Source organism: Astatotilapia calliptera, chromosome 6, assembly GCF_900246225.1.
Source record: "Astatotilapia calliptera chromosome 6, fAstCal1.2, whole genome shotgun sequence".
NCBI lineage: Eukaryota > Metazoa > Chordata > Actinopteri > Cichliformes > Cichlidae > Astatotilapia > Astatotilapia calliptera.
The window spans coordinates 22,384,592-22,401,605 of NC_039307.1; the positions used below are offsets into that span (position 1 = coordinate 22,384,592).

Genomic DNA, 17,014 nt, shown 5'->3' on the forward strand with positions numbered 1-17,014 from the left:
TTGGTGTGCATTCTAGAGTGGAATGCACACCCACATCCTAGGAGCATAAGAGAGGTCCTGTCTTCTCTTTGTTGATATAGCAAACACACGTATATCTCTTTAAGTATAAGAGCCTTTTGTTCAGATGGACCCGCTAGACTTCTGGCACCAGCTTTGGGGAGTCTTCACAGGGTCACATCTTGACCTCACACAAATCACATACACACACACACACATACACACACACACACATACACACACACACACAAAGGCAAGGTACTCTTTGTGTGTATGTAGACGTCATATGTTAATGAACCTATGCATATTCATGTAACCTCAATAAAAGAGCAGTGTTACGGGAGAACGGATGAGAGCAACTGGAGTCAAGCGAAGGAACGGCGTTTGTCCGGTTCTCTCCCGTGCACGAGAAACATGAAGAACGTTGCCTACTTCGTGTCTTGCTTGCTGTGTAATTATATTGTCCTCAACGTTCCAGCGAATAGGTTCAAGCTACAAACCTATCAGTTGTTGTATCTTGTTTACTGTATCACTGACAGATAATTTCAAAGTCAATTGAACGCTACATTATAGTAAGATATTGTGTAATGTGAAATACTGTAAGCAAATGAATAAACAGCCTAATTCTTGCTAAAACTTTGACTGTTTTGTTTGAATCCAACTGTTTTTTGCAGATGTACATAAAACATGTTGTTACTTTTGTTATTATTATTATTATTATTATTATTATTATTATTATTATTATCATCATCATCATCATTATTGCACTAAATACATTTTAAATAAAGGATACTTTGATATACATTCTACTTTAAGGTTGGAAATGTATTTTCTTCGACCTGAAATATCTTTTGAAATGTATTTTGGTTTGAAAAAAATATATTTTCAATTTCAAAAATATATTTTTTTGAGCATCACAAATGCAACATATATTTACCATATATTTGAAATATATTTTGGCCAGGAAAAATGTATTTTTTTACCGTATGGGCGGGATTGCGGTGTCGCTGTGCCTCGATCCGCACATGTCGTTGGCTGAAATCCCACAGCAAAAATTTTGACCTACAGCTCTACTATCACTTCCGACATAAATGAAGACAGAAAACTAAACAGCAGTGGCGTTTTTAGGCTTACTGAAGTTGGGCCAGCTGGTATTGTTGAAATCTCCCAATTCTTTTAATCTTTGGGCTGAAGGAAGGACAATACTCGGTGTATAAATGCTCAATCAACAATCATTTATTTCCATACAATCAACAATACAGAGCATTAGAACGTCCGGACGGGAGAGATGCTGCCAGAGGGTCAGGCACATGTCTCTCAAAGGGGTGGCGACATTCACAGACCTTTATAGCTTCTGGCAACCCCCCTTAGTCATAAAGCTACCTCTTCACATGTTTTTCTACTTCTTAGCGAGACTGGCTCCTGACCTTGCCTCCCTGTCTTTCTGCAAAGGTGGGGGTATAGAATGTGACTTATCTCTTCTAACCTAGACACAGAGTCTCCTCTCTCTTCATCCATCCATCCATCTTCATCCGCTTTATCCGGGGCCGGGTCGCGGGGGCAGTAGCCTAAGCAAAGAGGCCCAGACCTCCCTCTCCCCAGCCACCTCCTCCAGCTTATCCGGGGGAATACCAAGGCGTTCCCAGGCCAGCCGAGAGATATAATCTCTCCAGCGTGTCCTGGGTCTGCCCCGGGGCCTCCTCCCGGTGGGACATGCCTGGAACACCTCACCCAGGAGGCGCCCAGGGGGCATCCTTGTCAGATGCCCGAACCACCTCAGCTGGCTCCTTTCGATGTGGAGCAGCAGCTGCTCTACTCTGAGCCCCTCCCGGATGGCCGAACTTCTCACCCTATCTCTAAGGGAGAGGCCAGCCACCCTTCACGAGATCGCGGATACAAGCGGCAGAAATGAGCTTCCTCTCTCTTCATGATTCAGCAATAAAACATGTCAAGAACCCACAGTGTGAGACATTCTCAGCAGATCAAGGATACAGAGTAATGCACATTTAACTAATAAACTAATATCCATCCATCCATTCGCTTCTGCTTGTCCTTTTCAGGGTCGCGGGGGGCGCTGGAGCCTATCCCAGCTGTCATAGGGCGAGAGGCGGGGTACACCCTGGACAGGTCGCCAGTCTGTCGCAGGGCATAAACTAATATGTGAATATGTTATGTTAACTCAAGAATATAATGAGAACTAGACTACATACACAGCATACCATCTAAACTAAAGGATAATATATATTCTACAGCTGTTAACCTAATTCAACTAGATTGACTACTGGTCATAAAATAACATGTGTTTTTACTACTTGGTCTCAACAGTATATAATGATGTGCTGTGGGTGGCTAGCTACACAGCTATGGTTAGCCTAGCATAAACACAGTGAAGCTGGAGCATGAACGCTAACTTTTTTCTACTCAATAAAAATCAACGTGAGGGTTCCTGATGGTTAGGGACTAATGTAATTGCATGACAGGATGCTGTAAATGGGCCAAACTTCAGTGAGGAGAACAACTGCAATAAAAGGCTAGTCATTAAAAACACTGCTGCATGGGCTGGGCTGTAGTTACATCGTAACGTTTTAAAAACTGAGCTTTAAAATGAATAGTGATGAGAAAATCCGAGACAGGTCCACAGGGATCACTGACTTTTTTTAGGGGCTTCCTCAGATTAAACAAGATACAAGTGGCCACTTTCATGAGTAAATCATGTAAGCCTTATATGATTTACTCATGAAAGTGGCCACTTTCGCATTACTTTCATACATTGTTTTAGTAAGTATCCAAAACATACAAGTTTCATTATATAATGTTTCAAGGGATCTTATATCTGTTTTCACACATATATGCTTTTCATACCAGTTTCACACAAGACAGACAAACTTTATAAAATTTCTATATATCTTTTCCATATGGGTTAACAAACATAGGTATCTATAAATATGCGACATATTCTGTGATGATGCATACTGAATTATTTGGTTGATTTGTGAGAAACTGCATGAACAAGGAGATGTTGTTTATATTGACTAGAATAATCTGTTCTTTTTTTTTAAAACTCTTTTTAAGACCGAGTCACTCAGAAATAAGCGGGGATTTTCAATAATCGTGTAAATAAATAAAAAACTCCCAGTGCAATTTAACATAGGTTTTTATTCATTGATTGTTCGTTTTCAATTCATGCTTTCTCGCAGTAATAGCTGTTGGTTAAGGAGCAGCTTATCGTATAGCAGCAAGAAGCAAAGCAAGGAGCGTTGAATTCTGCAGAAGTGCTGGATTCTGTAGAAAAGGTAGTAGCAGGGTAAGACGATTTAGGGAAGGCCCAGTAATCTGCAAGAAAATCAGTAATATATATTATTACATGTGATAATGCATTCTCTGGTGAATAACTTCTTAGAGATATGTAAATATCAGAGAGTCAAGTGTGTCTAATGTTCAAACCTAGAAAGACAAACATGAGACTCACCCTCTCTCTAGATGAAGAACGTGCATCGCGCTCGTGTGCTGAGTCGTCCTGTTTAAAAAAACATGCAAATATATTGTTTGGATATGATAGGATAGGAGCACTGACACAGTCTCTGGTTACACAGTTACACACACAGTGCAAGATATATTCATATATTACAGATAACATCACTAGCACAGTCTTCAGGCATATTACACTTACAGGATTTGCCAGAGCAAGGCTCAGCAGGCATCCAAGCAGAAACACAACCTTGATCATGGTTTCAGTGATTTCACCTGTTAACAATATTTCAGATGAGATGTGGTCAAAACCATCTGCAATATCACCATTCAACCAACATTATACTGAAAACAGAGAAGCAATAAGAGATTGATGAGAAATGTTACCGTCAGGTCTTCACAACTTCAGCAGACTGTCTCAGAGATGTGGATGATTGTGGTAATGCTGTACTGACAGCAGAGCTTTTTATACACAGTTGCAAGAGATGATTTAATCTCATTTGCGTAACTGTTGGGAAACTCTAACTCTTAGAAAACATTCTCATCTTAACAAGGGTAAACACAATTAGGCAACAATCAGGGACACACCTGATTAATCCTTTTGCTGCAACACAGTGATGTGAGATTGACCAGGTATGAGTCACATACAAAACTAACTGTTGTTTGTATATGTTCCTTTAAGTATAATTGTCTACCCTTTAAAATGTAGGGGTAATGGTCACCAGGTTGTATCTATCTATATATCTATCTAATGAGATCTAATAACTGTCTGACGCCCTAAGAAAGAAGACTGTGGCCACTTATGAGTCTGGTAAGGGATTTAAAAAGATCTCAAAAGAATTTGACATCAGCCGTTCCACCATCTGGAAAAGTATTTACAAGTGGAGGACATTCAAAACAACTGTCACCATGCCCAGGTCTGGCCCTCCAAGCAAATTCACCCCCAGAGCAGACCGCAAGGTGCTCAAAGAAGTCATCAAAAAGCCTAAAATGTCATCACTGGAACTACAGGAGGCTCTGGCTGCTGTCGATGTGAAAGCGCATGACTCTACTATCAGAAAGACACTACACAAGTTTGACTTTCATGGGAGGTGTGCAAGGAGGAAACCTTTGCTCTCTAAGAGAAACATTAAGACCAGACTGAAGTTTGCCAGGACAAACGTAGACAAACGCCATGACTTCTGGAATAATGTTCTTTGGACAGATGAATCTAAAGTGGAATTATTTGGAACCAGAACAGTAGACATGTTTGGCATAAACCAAATACAGCCTTGCAAGAAAAGAGCTTCATACCAACTGTGAAGCATGGAGGTGGCAGTATCATAGTTTGGGGGTGCTTATCTGAGGCACCACCTGGCCAGCTCACCATCATAGAATCCATCATGAAGTCTGCTGTGTGTGAGGAGTGGGGCAAACTTTCTTCTGATCGATGTCAGAGACTGGTAAAAGGCCACAAAAGGTGTCTCACTGAAGTTATATCAGCCAAAGGTGGCAACACTAGTTATTAGGGGGGGTAGAATGTCCTAACTTTTTCCTCCATTAAAATACACAATTTTTGTTTTTTGTTTTTTTTGCTTTTTTGATGTGTAAATTATTATTATTATTATTATTATTATTATTATTATTATTATTATTATTATTATTATTATTATTATTATTATTTGGTTTTTATTTAATTGCAATTAAGTCACTTTTCCAGTAATACATGAAAACATGATTGGACAGTGATATGTGAACATTTCTTAATAAAGAGCTGATAATTTAATGCGGTGCCCTTATTTTCTCACATGACTGTTGTAAAAGTACCAGACATACACGATGATTGTGCTCACTATTATTGCGTTTTCTTGACAGTTGTGAACTCAAGGAAAACAGTCTGTTCCAGTCGAGCTCTTTCTCCCCGCTCAACTCTGGCTTCACTATATAGAGAAATAGAAAGAGACTCCATCATCAGTCAATCACCACCACCTGTGGCTCACCCTCCTCCCGGTACTGACTCCTTGAGTTCACTGCACCACTCCTCCCCTGCAGCTGCACAGGGACCACACCTCAGCCACAACTGTATTTCTTGTGTAACGATTTTAAAAGATCTTTTTTTTTTTTTGCTTGGATGAATCTGTCATTTCAGTACATCTTTATTGTCTTCATTATCTTTTTTTTTTCAACACTTATTGGTTCCACAATAATATGCAAATACAAGTAATACAATACTTGGGAATTTTCTACAGATTGTCAACGTGTATGAAAAGCATGATGGCTCTCACCACGGCTGGTATGAGGTGAGTACTTTCTTTATCCTCCACATTTAAATCACACATGAACATCACTTTCTGTAAAACATTTGGATTTTTTTTTCTCTCTACACATCACCACCAACCCCCATCCCCCAGCGATGTTAAAGACTCATTGCCTGCTATCACAAATGCTTGATTGAATTTCTTCAATCAAGCAAGGGGGTGGGGCTAGGAGGAGGAGTTGGCCGTCCGACTGCGGTCTGGAGTGTGGGGCCTCCCTGCTGCTGCGGAGTCGGGGCGGTCTGCTTCTCCCCACCGCAGGGAAAAGGGTAACACCACCTGGGTCTGGGTGCAGTTTCCCCCTCCAGGGGCAAGGGTACCTAGACCCGGTTCTTAGAGTATGCTTGGGGAGTGTGATTGTGTGTACAGCGTCTCTCTATGTCTGTTTCCACGTTGGTTGAGTATGGAGTAATTGCTTATGAGAGCATGAGGGTGGGAATGGATGTTTGTATCTGTGTGTGCCTGTATGTCTGTTTCTATATGTCAGGTTGGGTATCAGACACCACCTCTCTGGGGACATCTCAGGCCCTCCAAGGTTTGGAGGCCTATCTCCCCCCACCGCTTCCCCTGCCGGTGGCGGACGCCCTCAGACATCGGTGTGTTGGTGGTTCTTTGTGGCTGGGGATGGGCGTCCGGGGATGGGCGTCCGGGGATGGGCGTCCAGGTACACACCGGCTCACTCCTTGGTGGCTCCTTATCGGGGTCTGGAGCCTGGGGCTCGCTCGGGCCACTTCGGGGTTGGAGTGCCCTCGGCCTCTCGGCCTGGGGCTCGGTCACTCTGGCACAGCTGGCCGTCGGCGGAGCTCACAGGCACGTCACTGCAACCCCCCTGGCTTATGCTCCGCGGCTGCTGAGTGACCCCTCATCTGGGACTCTCCTCAGCTCTTTCTGGGACAGTGGCGCGGCTGCCCCTCTGTTGGTCTTCCTTGGTCTCTTGTGTTCTGGGGGTCTCTGGATGTCTGGCGTTTTGATCTCCTCCATACCTGCTTCATGCCCTGGTGGACGGGGCTGTGCCCCCCCACACCCTCTAGCAGATCATTACATGAAGGAACCTTTTAACAACAAGCGCGCTCATGCTCACAGGTGTACACACGGGGGATCACACACACAAACTACACCCTTTTTGGCTCCTACCTCAAAGCACACTGTGCGCTGTCAATCTTACGTGCTGCACATGTCATGATTCGTTGTGTGGCAGGCAGGAGAAGGACCCAAGATGCAGACTCACAGACACAGGGATAAACTTAAAGATCACAGTTTTAATGCTGGCTTAAAGGTGAAGCACAAAACAGTACTGAACTAAACTGGAAAAACTAAACATGAGATGTACCAGGAACCACGGGGAGAATAACACACAACATGAGGGAGAACGCGACGCCGAACAGAGGGAGACGCAGACAGAAATACACAGAGGGTTAACGAGGAAAGTGGGAACACACGGGGAACACAGCTGACACAGATAACCATAACGAGACAGGGCGGGGTGAACATAACACTGACGGGAGACGGGCAGAGTCAAACAGGAAGTACACAGAGGTTCAGACAGGAGGAGAGAGCACGGGGAGAACACAGACATAACAGGCTGAGGAAAACATGGAATAAAACACGAAAGGGGACAAGGGCTCATGAATACATAGAAGGGCACACAGGGGGTGAGAGTCACAAAGGGAAAGCACACAGGGAACAACATAACAGGGCAACTCCGGAAACAGAACCTAAACAGGGAACTGAATACAAAAATACAAGAGAACTAAGAATACTGGGCCAACCCGGCCCAGGACCATGACAGCACAATAATGTTTAATATTTAGTATTTACTGTCATATTCCCATATATCATTGTGATGTTGTTTATTCTATTACTCTCGTTTTCTTCTGCTTGTTTTCTTTTATCTTTCTCAGCAGGTGATCCAGGTGATCGATAGATGTATTTTTTTTCTGTTTATTCTGTTGGTTTTTGTTTTTTGCCTTTTTTCCCCGTCCCTCTTCTCAGCTGTTTTTCTTTCCCTCTTTCTTTCTCCCCTTTCTTTCCCCCAATCAAGTCTGTCCCGTATTCAGCAAGTGAAAATAAAATAAACAATAAAAGGTGAATCAAATAGACCATTACGGCAAGGCTGGGATGGTCAATTTGGTAAAGTAAATCCGTTGGGCATCTTTCTTCGCCTTTAGACAACAATTCTAATGGCAAAAGAGCCAAACGGGACAGGCAAAAAAAAAAACCTTAAAAAAAAAAAAAAAGAAAGAGACTCCATCATCAGTCAATCACCACCACCTGTGGCTCACCCTCGTCATGGTACTGACCCCTTGAGTTCACTGCACCACTCCTCCCCTGCAGCTGCACCAGGGACCACACCTCAGCCTAGAGCTGGGCGATAGAACGATAACGATATGTATTGCGAAATAACTTTTTCTCAATAGAAAAATTAAACTATTGCGTTTAATTTTAATTTATGTCCTCTTAAAAAAAAAAAAGAAGAACAGCCAATACAAATTAAGTAGTGCAGAGCCGAACCAATCACAGCCGCAGCGTCGCGTCACGTGACTTGTTACGTACAGCACAAGTGCCAAGCCGCACATGTGTATTTGTTTGAAGCAGTCAGCCGCCGTGCCGCCCAGGTAATGGAGGAAATGAGTGTGCCGACTAGAGAAAAATCAACCGAGAGCGTGACCAAAGGTTACCGAAGAGAAAACAGATGATGGTTCCAATGCCGGAGAGATTGTCGAACGGAAGAGCCATAGAAGTTCCGTAGTGTGAAGGTATTTCGACTATTTCAAGTCTGACAAAAAACAGAGTAGCGTGCACTGTAAATGTGCCGAAAGCAAGTCTGGAAATACAATAAACCGGTGCATGCTCAATCTCTGACTGGAAGCGCTAATTCGTCATTCGGCTTTTGTCAGACTAAAGTAACTGTTAAAACTGTTTGAAAAGCTCAGCTATACAACAAGGAGAGATTGAGAATTTCCTTTTAGTTCTCAGTTTATTTGATATTGACAAAAGTTAGTCAGTTTTGTCTGTTCTTCTGTAAAACAAACTAAGATTTATTTTTAGAATTAATATTTTGTTTCTAAGTGGAATTGACAATTTAGTAGTCTGTTTTGTTTGTTCTATTTTGAAACTTAAACGCTTTAGCGGCTGCTTTTTGTGTAGTTTGCAATATTTGCCTTTATTTATCTGAAAAAGTCTCATGTTTCTTTAGTACATCTACCCTGTTGAACTTATTATGGGAAATAAATATTTAAATCAAAAGAAGCTGCTGATTATTTCACATTTTACTTGTGAGCAACGGCATATTTAAATCTCACAAATATAGTTATTTGGCTTATATCGTGATATATATCGTTATCGCCTGAAATGAAAAAAACATTTCATGATTTGGAAAAATCTCATATCGCCCAGCTCTACCTCAGCTACAACTGTATTTCTTGTGCAACGATTGTAAAAGATCATTTTTTATTTGCTTGGCTGAATCTGTCATTTCAGTACATCTTTATTGTCTTCATTGTCTTTTTTTTTTTCAACACTTATTGGTTCCACAATAAGTGAAACCATGCTGAAGGTATTTCTGCTTGGATGCTTCCCATGCCTCACTCTAGTTCAACCTGTAAGTATTATTATAAGTGATTATATATGAAGATACTACTTGAATATGCAAATACAAGTAATACAATACTTAGAAATTTTCTACAGTTTGTCAATGTGTATGAAAAGTATGGTGGCTCTCACCACGGCTGATATGAGGTGAGTACTTTCTTTATCCTCCACATTTAAATCACACATGAACATCACTTTCTGTAAAATGTTTGGATTTTTTTTTCTCTCTACACATCACCACCAACCCCCATCCCCCAGCGATGTTAAAGACTCATTGCCTGCTATCACAAATGCTTGATTGAATTTCTTGGAGTCAAAAGTGGCACAACCAGTTATTAGGTTTAGGGTGTAATTACCTTTTCACACAGGACCACGTAGATTTGGATACATTTCTTCATTCTACTGTTTCCATGTCACGAAATACACCTTTTGAGATCTTTTTTTTTGTTTTAGCTCAGAATGTAGTAGCATAATTTTCAAACAATAAGTCAACTATACCATTACTTAAGGATAGCACATGACTTTAACAAAATAATAACATAAGAAATCAACAATATAAAATAACACAAAATGCTGGGTCACAGTTGTAATATACAACACCTGATTATTTTCTAGTTTCTTTACATTTTCTAAAAAGCCAGAAGATAGATATATAGATAGATAGGACCTGGTGATCATTACCCCTACATTTTAAAGGGTAAATATTTATACTTAAAGGAACATACACAAACAACAGTTAGTTTTGTATGTGACTCATACCTGGTCAATCTCACATCACTGTGTTGCAGCAAAAAGATTAATCAGGTGTGTCCCTGATTGTTGCCCAATTGTGTTTACCCTTGTTAAGATGAGAATGTTTTCTAAGAGTTAGAGTTTCCCAACAGTTACGCAAATGAGATTAAATCATCTCTTGCAACTGTGTATAAAAAGCTCTGCTGTCAGTACAACATTACCACAATCATCCACATCTCTGAGACAGTCTGCTGAAGTTGTGAAGGCCTGACGGTAACATTTCTCATCAATCTCTTATTGCTTCTCTGTTTTCAGTATAATGTTGGTTGAATGGTGATTTTGCAGATGGTTTTGACCACATCTCATCTGAAATATTGTTAACAGGTGAAATCACTGAAAACATGATCAAGGTTGTGTTTCTGCTTGGATGCCTGCTGAGCCTTGCTCTGGCAAATCCTGTAAGTGTAATATGACTAAAGACTGTGCTAGTGATGTTATCTGTAATATATGAATATATCTTGCACTGTGTGTGTGTAACTGTGTAACCAGAGACTGTGTCAGTGCTCCTATCTTGTCATATCCAAACAATACAGGGAGTGCAGAATTATTAGGCAAATGAGTATTTTGTCCACATTATCCTCTTCATGCATGTTGTCGTACTCCAAGCTGTATAGGCTCAAAGCCTACTACCAATTAAGCATATTAGGTGATGTGCATCTCTGTAATGAGAAGGGGTGTGGTCTAATGACATCAACACTCTATATCTGGTGTGCATAATTATTAGGCAACGTCCTTTCCTTTGGCAAAATGGGTCAAAAGAAGGACTTGACAGGCTTAGAAAAGTCAAAAATAGTGAGATATCTTGCAGAGGGATGCAGCAGCCTCAAAATTGCAAAGCCTCTGAAGCGTGATCATCGAACAATCAAGCGTTTCATTCAAAATAGTCAACAGGGTCGCAAGAAGCGTGTGGAAAAACCAAGGCGCAAAATAACTGCCCATGAACTGAGAAAAGTCAAGCGTGCAGCTGCCAAGATGCCACTTGCCATCAGTTTGGCCATATTTCAGAGCTGCAACATCACTGGAGTGCCCAAAAGCACAAGGTGTGCAATACTCAGAGACATGGCCTAGGTAAGAAAGGCTGAAAGACGACCACCACTGAACAAGACACACAAGCTGAAACGTCAAGACTGGGCCAAGAAATATCTCAAGACTGATTTTTCTAAGGTTTTATGGACTGATGAAATGAGAGTGAGTCTTGATGGGCCAGATGGATGGGCCCGTGGCTGGATTGGTAAAGGGCAGAGAGCTCCAGTCCAACTCAGACGCCAGCAAGGTGGAGGTGGAGTACTGGTTTGGGCTGGTATCATCAAAGATGAGCTTGTGGGGCCTTTTTGGGTTGAGGATGGAGTCAAGCTCAACTCCCAGTCCTACTGCCAGTTTCTGGAAGACACCTTCTTCAAGCAGTGGTACAGGAAGAAGTCTGCATCCTTCAAGAAAAACATGATTTTCATGCAGGACAATGCTCCATCACACGCGTCCAAGTACTCCACAGCGTGGCTGGCAAGAAAGGGTATAAAAGAAGAAAAACTAATGACATGGCCACCTTGTTCACCTGATCTGAACCCCATTGAGAACCTGTGGTCCATCATCAAATGTGAGATTTACAAGGAGGGAAAACAGTACACCTCTCTGAACAGTGTCTGGGAGGCTGTGGTTGCTGCTGCACGCAATGTTGATGGTGAACAGATCAAAACACTGACAGAATCCATGGGTGGCAGGCTTTTGAGTGTCCTTGCAAAGAAAGGTGGCTATATTGGTCGCTGATTTGTTTTTGTTTTGTTTTTGTATGTCAGAAATGTATATTTGTGAATGTGGAGATGTTATATTGGTTTCACTGGTAAAAATAAATAATTGAAATGGGTATATATTTGTTTTTTGTTAAGTTGCCTAATAATTATGCACAGTAATAGTCACTTGCACACACAGATATCCCCCTAAAATAGCTAAAACTAAAAACAAACTAAAAACTACTTCCAAAAACATTCAGCTTTGATATTAATGAGTTTTTTGGGTTCATTGAGAACATGGTTGTTGTTCAATAATAAAATTATTCCTCAAAAATACAACTTGCCTAATAATTCTGCACTCCCTTGCTCTGGCAAATCCTGTAAGTGTAATATGACTGTAGAATGATATATCTTGCACTGTGTGTGTGTAACTGTGTAACCAGAGACTGTGTCAGTGCTCCTATCTTGTCATATCCAAACAATACATTTGCATGTTTTTTTTAAACAGAATGACTCAGCACACGAGCGCGATGCACGTTCTTCATCTAGAGAGAGGGTGAGTCTCATGTTTGTCTTTCTAGGTTTGAACATTAGACACACTTGACTCTCTGATATTTACATATCTCTAAGAAGTTATTCACCAGAGAATGCATTATCACATGTAATAATATATATTACTGATTCTCTTGCAGATTACTGGGCCTTCCCTAAATCGTCTTACCCTGCTACTACCTTTTCTACAGAATCCAGCACTTCTGCAGAATTCAACGCTCCTTGCTTTGCTTCTTGCTGCTATACGATAAGCTGCTCCTTAACCAACAGCTATTACTGCCACAAAGGAGGAATTGAAAACGAACAAACAATGAATAAAAACCTATGTTAAATTGCACTGGGATTTTTTTATTTATTTACATACTTATTTCTGAGTGACTCTGTTTTAAAAAAAGTAAAAAAAAAAACAAAAAAAAAAACAAGAAAAGATTATTCTAGTCAATATAAACGACATCTCCTTGTTCATGCAGTTTCTCCCAAATCACACACTTTTGTCTGATCATTACCCAATAACACGAAGAAGACCGACCTGGAGCCAAGTGTCGTTCCACCCACTTGACCTCCGTCAGACTCTCAGCCAGGTTCCCCATAGCACTCCTTTTATTGTGGTTACATGAATATGCATAGGTTCATTAACATATGACGTTTCATACACACAAAGAGTACCGTGCGTTGTGTGTGTGTGCCAGGAGTCTAGTGGTCCATCTAAACAAAAGGCTCTTACACTCAAACAGATATACGTGTGTTTGCTATACCATATATCAGCAAGAGAAGATACGACCTCTCCTAGGAGGTGTGTGATCTATGCCAGAACACTCCGTAGAGGGGTGAACACCCCCCCCCCCCTCTTCATGCTACACAGAGTTGTTACAGACCTCCTAGGATGACACATTCTTTCAACAAATGATTATATACTTCTAAGCATATGAGTAAATATTTCTAAGCATAAATGATAATGAACAATACAAATCTAACAGTGCACCTTAAAGCTGATACAGTGGCCCCTCATTTATCGTGGGAGTTACGTTCTAAAAAATAACCTACGATAGCTGAAATCGCTGAAGTAGCCAACTGTATTCTCTCTTTTTTTTTTTTTTTACAATTGTTATAGATGTTTTAAGGCTGTAAAACCCTTCACTACACACTATACACTTTTCTCAGACAAGCATGAACATCTTTACGCTTTTCTCTCTTGTTTAAACACTCAAAGTTCAAATCTTTGTAGAAAAACAAGTCTAGTATTCCAGAATGAAATCAAGGCTAAAACACTGTTTTCAGGTCTAGAACATGGGAACAGAGCAGCTGCAAGATAATTCAACATTAATGCATCAATGGTAAAGAAGTAGAGGAAGCAAGAAGAATGAGTTGTGTAAAGTTTGACTTTTCGGACTGTTTTGTTTCGCTTAATGCGCCTTATAATCTGAAAAATATGGTAATTTCTACTTTCCGTTAGCATGTCCAGAAGTCCAACTTTTTGTGCGATTGTTAGCAGCCTCCTCTGTCTTTTGGGTGCTACCGCAGGTGCCTTTGACGGTGCAAAACATTTCGTCAACATTGTTGTGTTTGTTGGGGAGAAAACTTACAAACATGCAGTACAGCACTTCAGAGTCACACTGCTAGCGATCGAAGATTTTTGTAAATTTTTCAAGCTGAACGCATTCTGTACTGTACAGGAAACCCGGCACAAGATGACTGTGTGAATTTCTTCACGTGTAAAATTTTAAACATTGAAGAAAAAAATTGCCCATAATCATCTCACAGATGTAACATTATGTACAGCTACTTTCAGTAGGAAAAATGACAAAAGCTTTGTCCAAAAACTTGTGTGTCATGGCTGTGTGAAGGCAGGCAGGAAAGGTGGACCAAAAAGCAGGACTCACAGAGGCACAGGTGTACTCAAAACCCTCAGCTTTATTGTGGGAATGCAGACTGAACAAAGAACTAACTAGACTGGAATGCAAACAAACTAGCAGGCAGGCAAACAGAACACACAGGGTGGTATGAGGATGAACAGACGTTAACGATGCCACACTGACACAAAGACACACTGGGCTTAAACACACTGAAGGAGTCATCAAGGAATTAAAGACACAAGGGGAACAGCTGGGAGGGATAAGACCTAACAAGACAGGGGGAATAAAGCTAGAAACACTGACAAAGACAGGAACATGAACCTTCAAAGTAAAACAGGAAACAAGACACACTTTACAAGGACACGGACTCGACAAAGTAAGACAGACTAGACGCTGAATTAAACCGGCAATAATAACAAAATACAACCCGAACCTTAGTCATAATGCAAAAACATACCAGAATAACTGAAACACAGATTCATAATTCAAAAATAAACCAAAGCATAAGGAACTCAAAATGCTGGGTTGATCCGACCCAGGACCGTGACATTATGGGCCAAACTGTACAATAAAAAGGTGTTTGTGAAAAACCCAAAACAAATTTTGTGTCTGCCTGATTTTCACTGATGAACTTTATTTTGCAGCTACCAAACACAACAGTGAGCAGAAAGACTAAAGAAAAAGTCAAGATTCAGTTTAGAAAAGAGAAAAACTAAAGCAAAACAAGCAACATTATGTGCTTTAAGGTGCCAATTTGAGAGGTATACCAGGGAATCAGGTACTGGTTGAAGCCTTTCTTTTTCAGAAGAGCTACAGTATCCAGAGTTGTACATAGTGAAGAAGTAGCGTTCAGCTAGCTACACTGCACTGTTGGCACAACAACATTTTTAATCTTAGTTTAAGACAGAGTCACTCAAAAATAAGCACTGATTTTCAATAATCCTGTAAATAAATGACAAAAGAACCCCAGTGCAATTCAACATAGGTTTTTATTCATTGTTGGTTTGTGGCAGTAATAGCTGTTGGTTAAGGAGCAGCTTATCGTATAGCAGCAAGAAGCAAAGCAAGGAGCGTTGAATTCTGCAGAAGTGCTGGATTCTGTAGAAAAGGTAGTAGCAGGGTAAGACGATTTAGGGAAGGCCCAGTAATCTGCAAGAGAATCAGTAATATATATTATTACATGTGATAATGCATTCTCTGGTGAATAACTTCTTAGAGATATGTAAATATCAGAGAGTCAAGTGTGTCTAATGTTCAAACCTAGAAAGACAAACATGAGACTCACCCTCTCTCTAGATGAAGAACGTGCATCGCGCTCGTGTGCTGAGTCATTCTGTTTAAAAAAAACATGCAAATGTATTGTTTGGATATGACAAGATAGGAGCACTGACACAGTCTCTGGTTACACAGTTACACACACACAGTGCAAGATATATCATTCTACAGTCATATTACACTTACAGGATTTGCCAGAGCAAGGCTCAGCAGGCATCCAAGCAGAAACACAACCTTGATCATGGTTTCAGTGATTTCACCTGTTAACAATATTTCAGATGAGATGTGGTCAAAACCATCTGCAATATCACCATTCAACCAACATTATACTGAAAACAGAGAAGCAATAAGAGATTGATGAGAAATGTTACCGTCAGGTCTTCACAACTTCAGCAGACTGTCTCAGAGATGTGGATGATTGTGGTAATGCTGTACTGACAGCAGAGCTTTTTATACACAGTTGCAAGAGATGATTTAATCTCATTTGCGTAACTGTTGGGAAACTCTAACTCTTAGAAAACATTCTCATCTTAACAAGGGTAAACACAATTGGGCAACAATCAGGGACACACCTGATTAATCCTTTTGCTGCAACACAGTGATGTGAGATTGACCAGGTATGAGTCACATACAAAACTAACTGTTGTTTGTATATGTTCCTTTAAGTATAATTGTCTACCCTTTAAAATGTAGGGGTAATGGTCACCAGGTCCTATCTATCTATTAGGGATACTCGTATCCAGAGGTGTGGACTCGAGTCACATGACTTGGACTCGAGTCAGACTCGAGTCATTAATTTTATGACTTTAGACTTGACTTGAAAAAATGTTCTAAGACTTGTGACTTGACTTGGACTTTTACACCAATGACTTGGGACTTGAATTGGACTTGAACCGGTTTACTTGAAAAGACTTGATATTTTACCCCAAATATAAAATTTAACATGCATATTATATAGAGATTGAAAATGTGACGTCATTCACGGGTAGAACCGCAAAGGATTCTGGGAACTCGTGGCAAGCGGTACTAGCGCACGCAGGCTTTCAATTGAAATCAGTCACACAGCGATAAAAAGAAACACAAAAATGTCAAGAAGCTGTTGTATTATTAACTGCAATAGCCGGTCGCATGACAGCCACGGGAAGCCGACGGGTAAAGAGATCGGTTGTTATCGGATTACGTCGTTGAAGAGAAATTGTTCGAGCCATGTTTCCGAAGTAACAAAGACGCGACTGGATTGCAGCCATTCAAAGATCAAATATAACGTCCCAGAACACTCCAGCTCACAGGTTAGTCTGCTCCAAGCATTTACACAAAGGTCAGTCTGCTGTTGTAGTTAATGCGTCATTTTCATAACATAATTGGTGATATAGGTTACAAGCAAGTCTGGCGCTGAACAGAAATGGTCGCGCTATGCTCCTTTATTTATTGTGCATAAATAGTGAATTGTCCTGACACAATATTG

General features: G+C 40.7%; 3 long non-coding RNA genes across 3 annotated transcripts; 1 reads left to right on the forward strand and 2 right to left on the reverse strand.

Annotated features, from left to right (window-relative positions):
- Positions 1–3,171: 3,171 nt before the first annotated feature.
- LOC113023358 (uncharacterized) lies at positions 3,172–4,031 on the reverse strand. Its single transcript, XR_003272555.1, has 4 exons — positions 3,853–4,031; positions 3,668–3,741; positions 3,467–3,514; positions 3,172–3,330 (listed from the first exon to the last, which is right to left on the reverse strand). It is a non-coding gene; the product is annotated as an uncharacterized LOC113023358 (long non-coding RNA).
- A 6,146-nt stretch (positions 4,032–10,177) lies between these two features.
- LOC113023405 (uncharacterized) lies at positions 10,178–12,720 on the forward strand. The gene is made up of 4 exons (XR_003272572.1): positions 10,178–10,355; positions 10,467–10,540; positions 12,378–12,425; positions 12,562–12,720. It is a non-coding gene; the product is annotated as an uncharacterized LOC113023405 (long non-coding RNA).
- Positions 12,721–15,278: 2,558 nt separating this feature from the next.
- LOC113023385 (uncharacterized) lies at positions 15,279–16,129 on the reverse strand. The gene is made up of 4 exons (XR_003272565.1): positions 15,921–16,129; positions 15,736–15,809; positions 15,560–15,607; positions 15,279–15,423 (listed from the first exon to the last, which is right to left on the reverse strand). It is a non-coding gene; the product is annotated as an uncharacterized LOC113023385 (long non-coding RNA).
- Between the last annotated feature and the right edge of the window lie 885 nt (positions 16,130–17,014).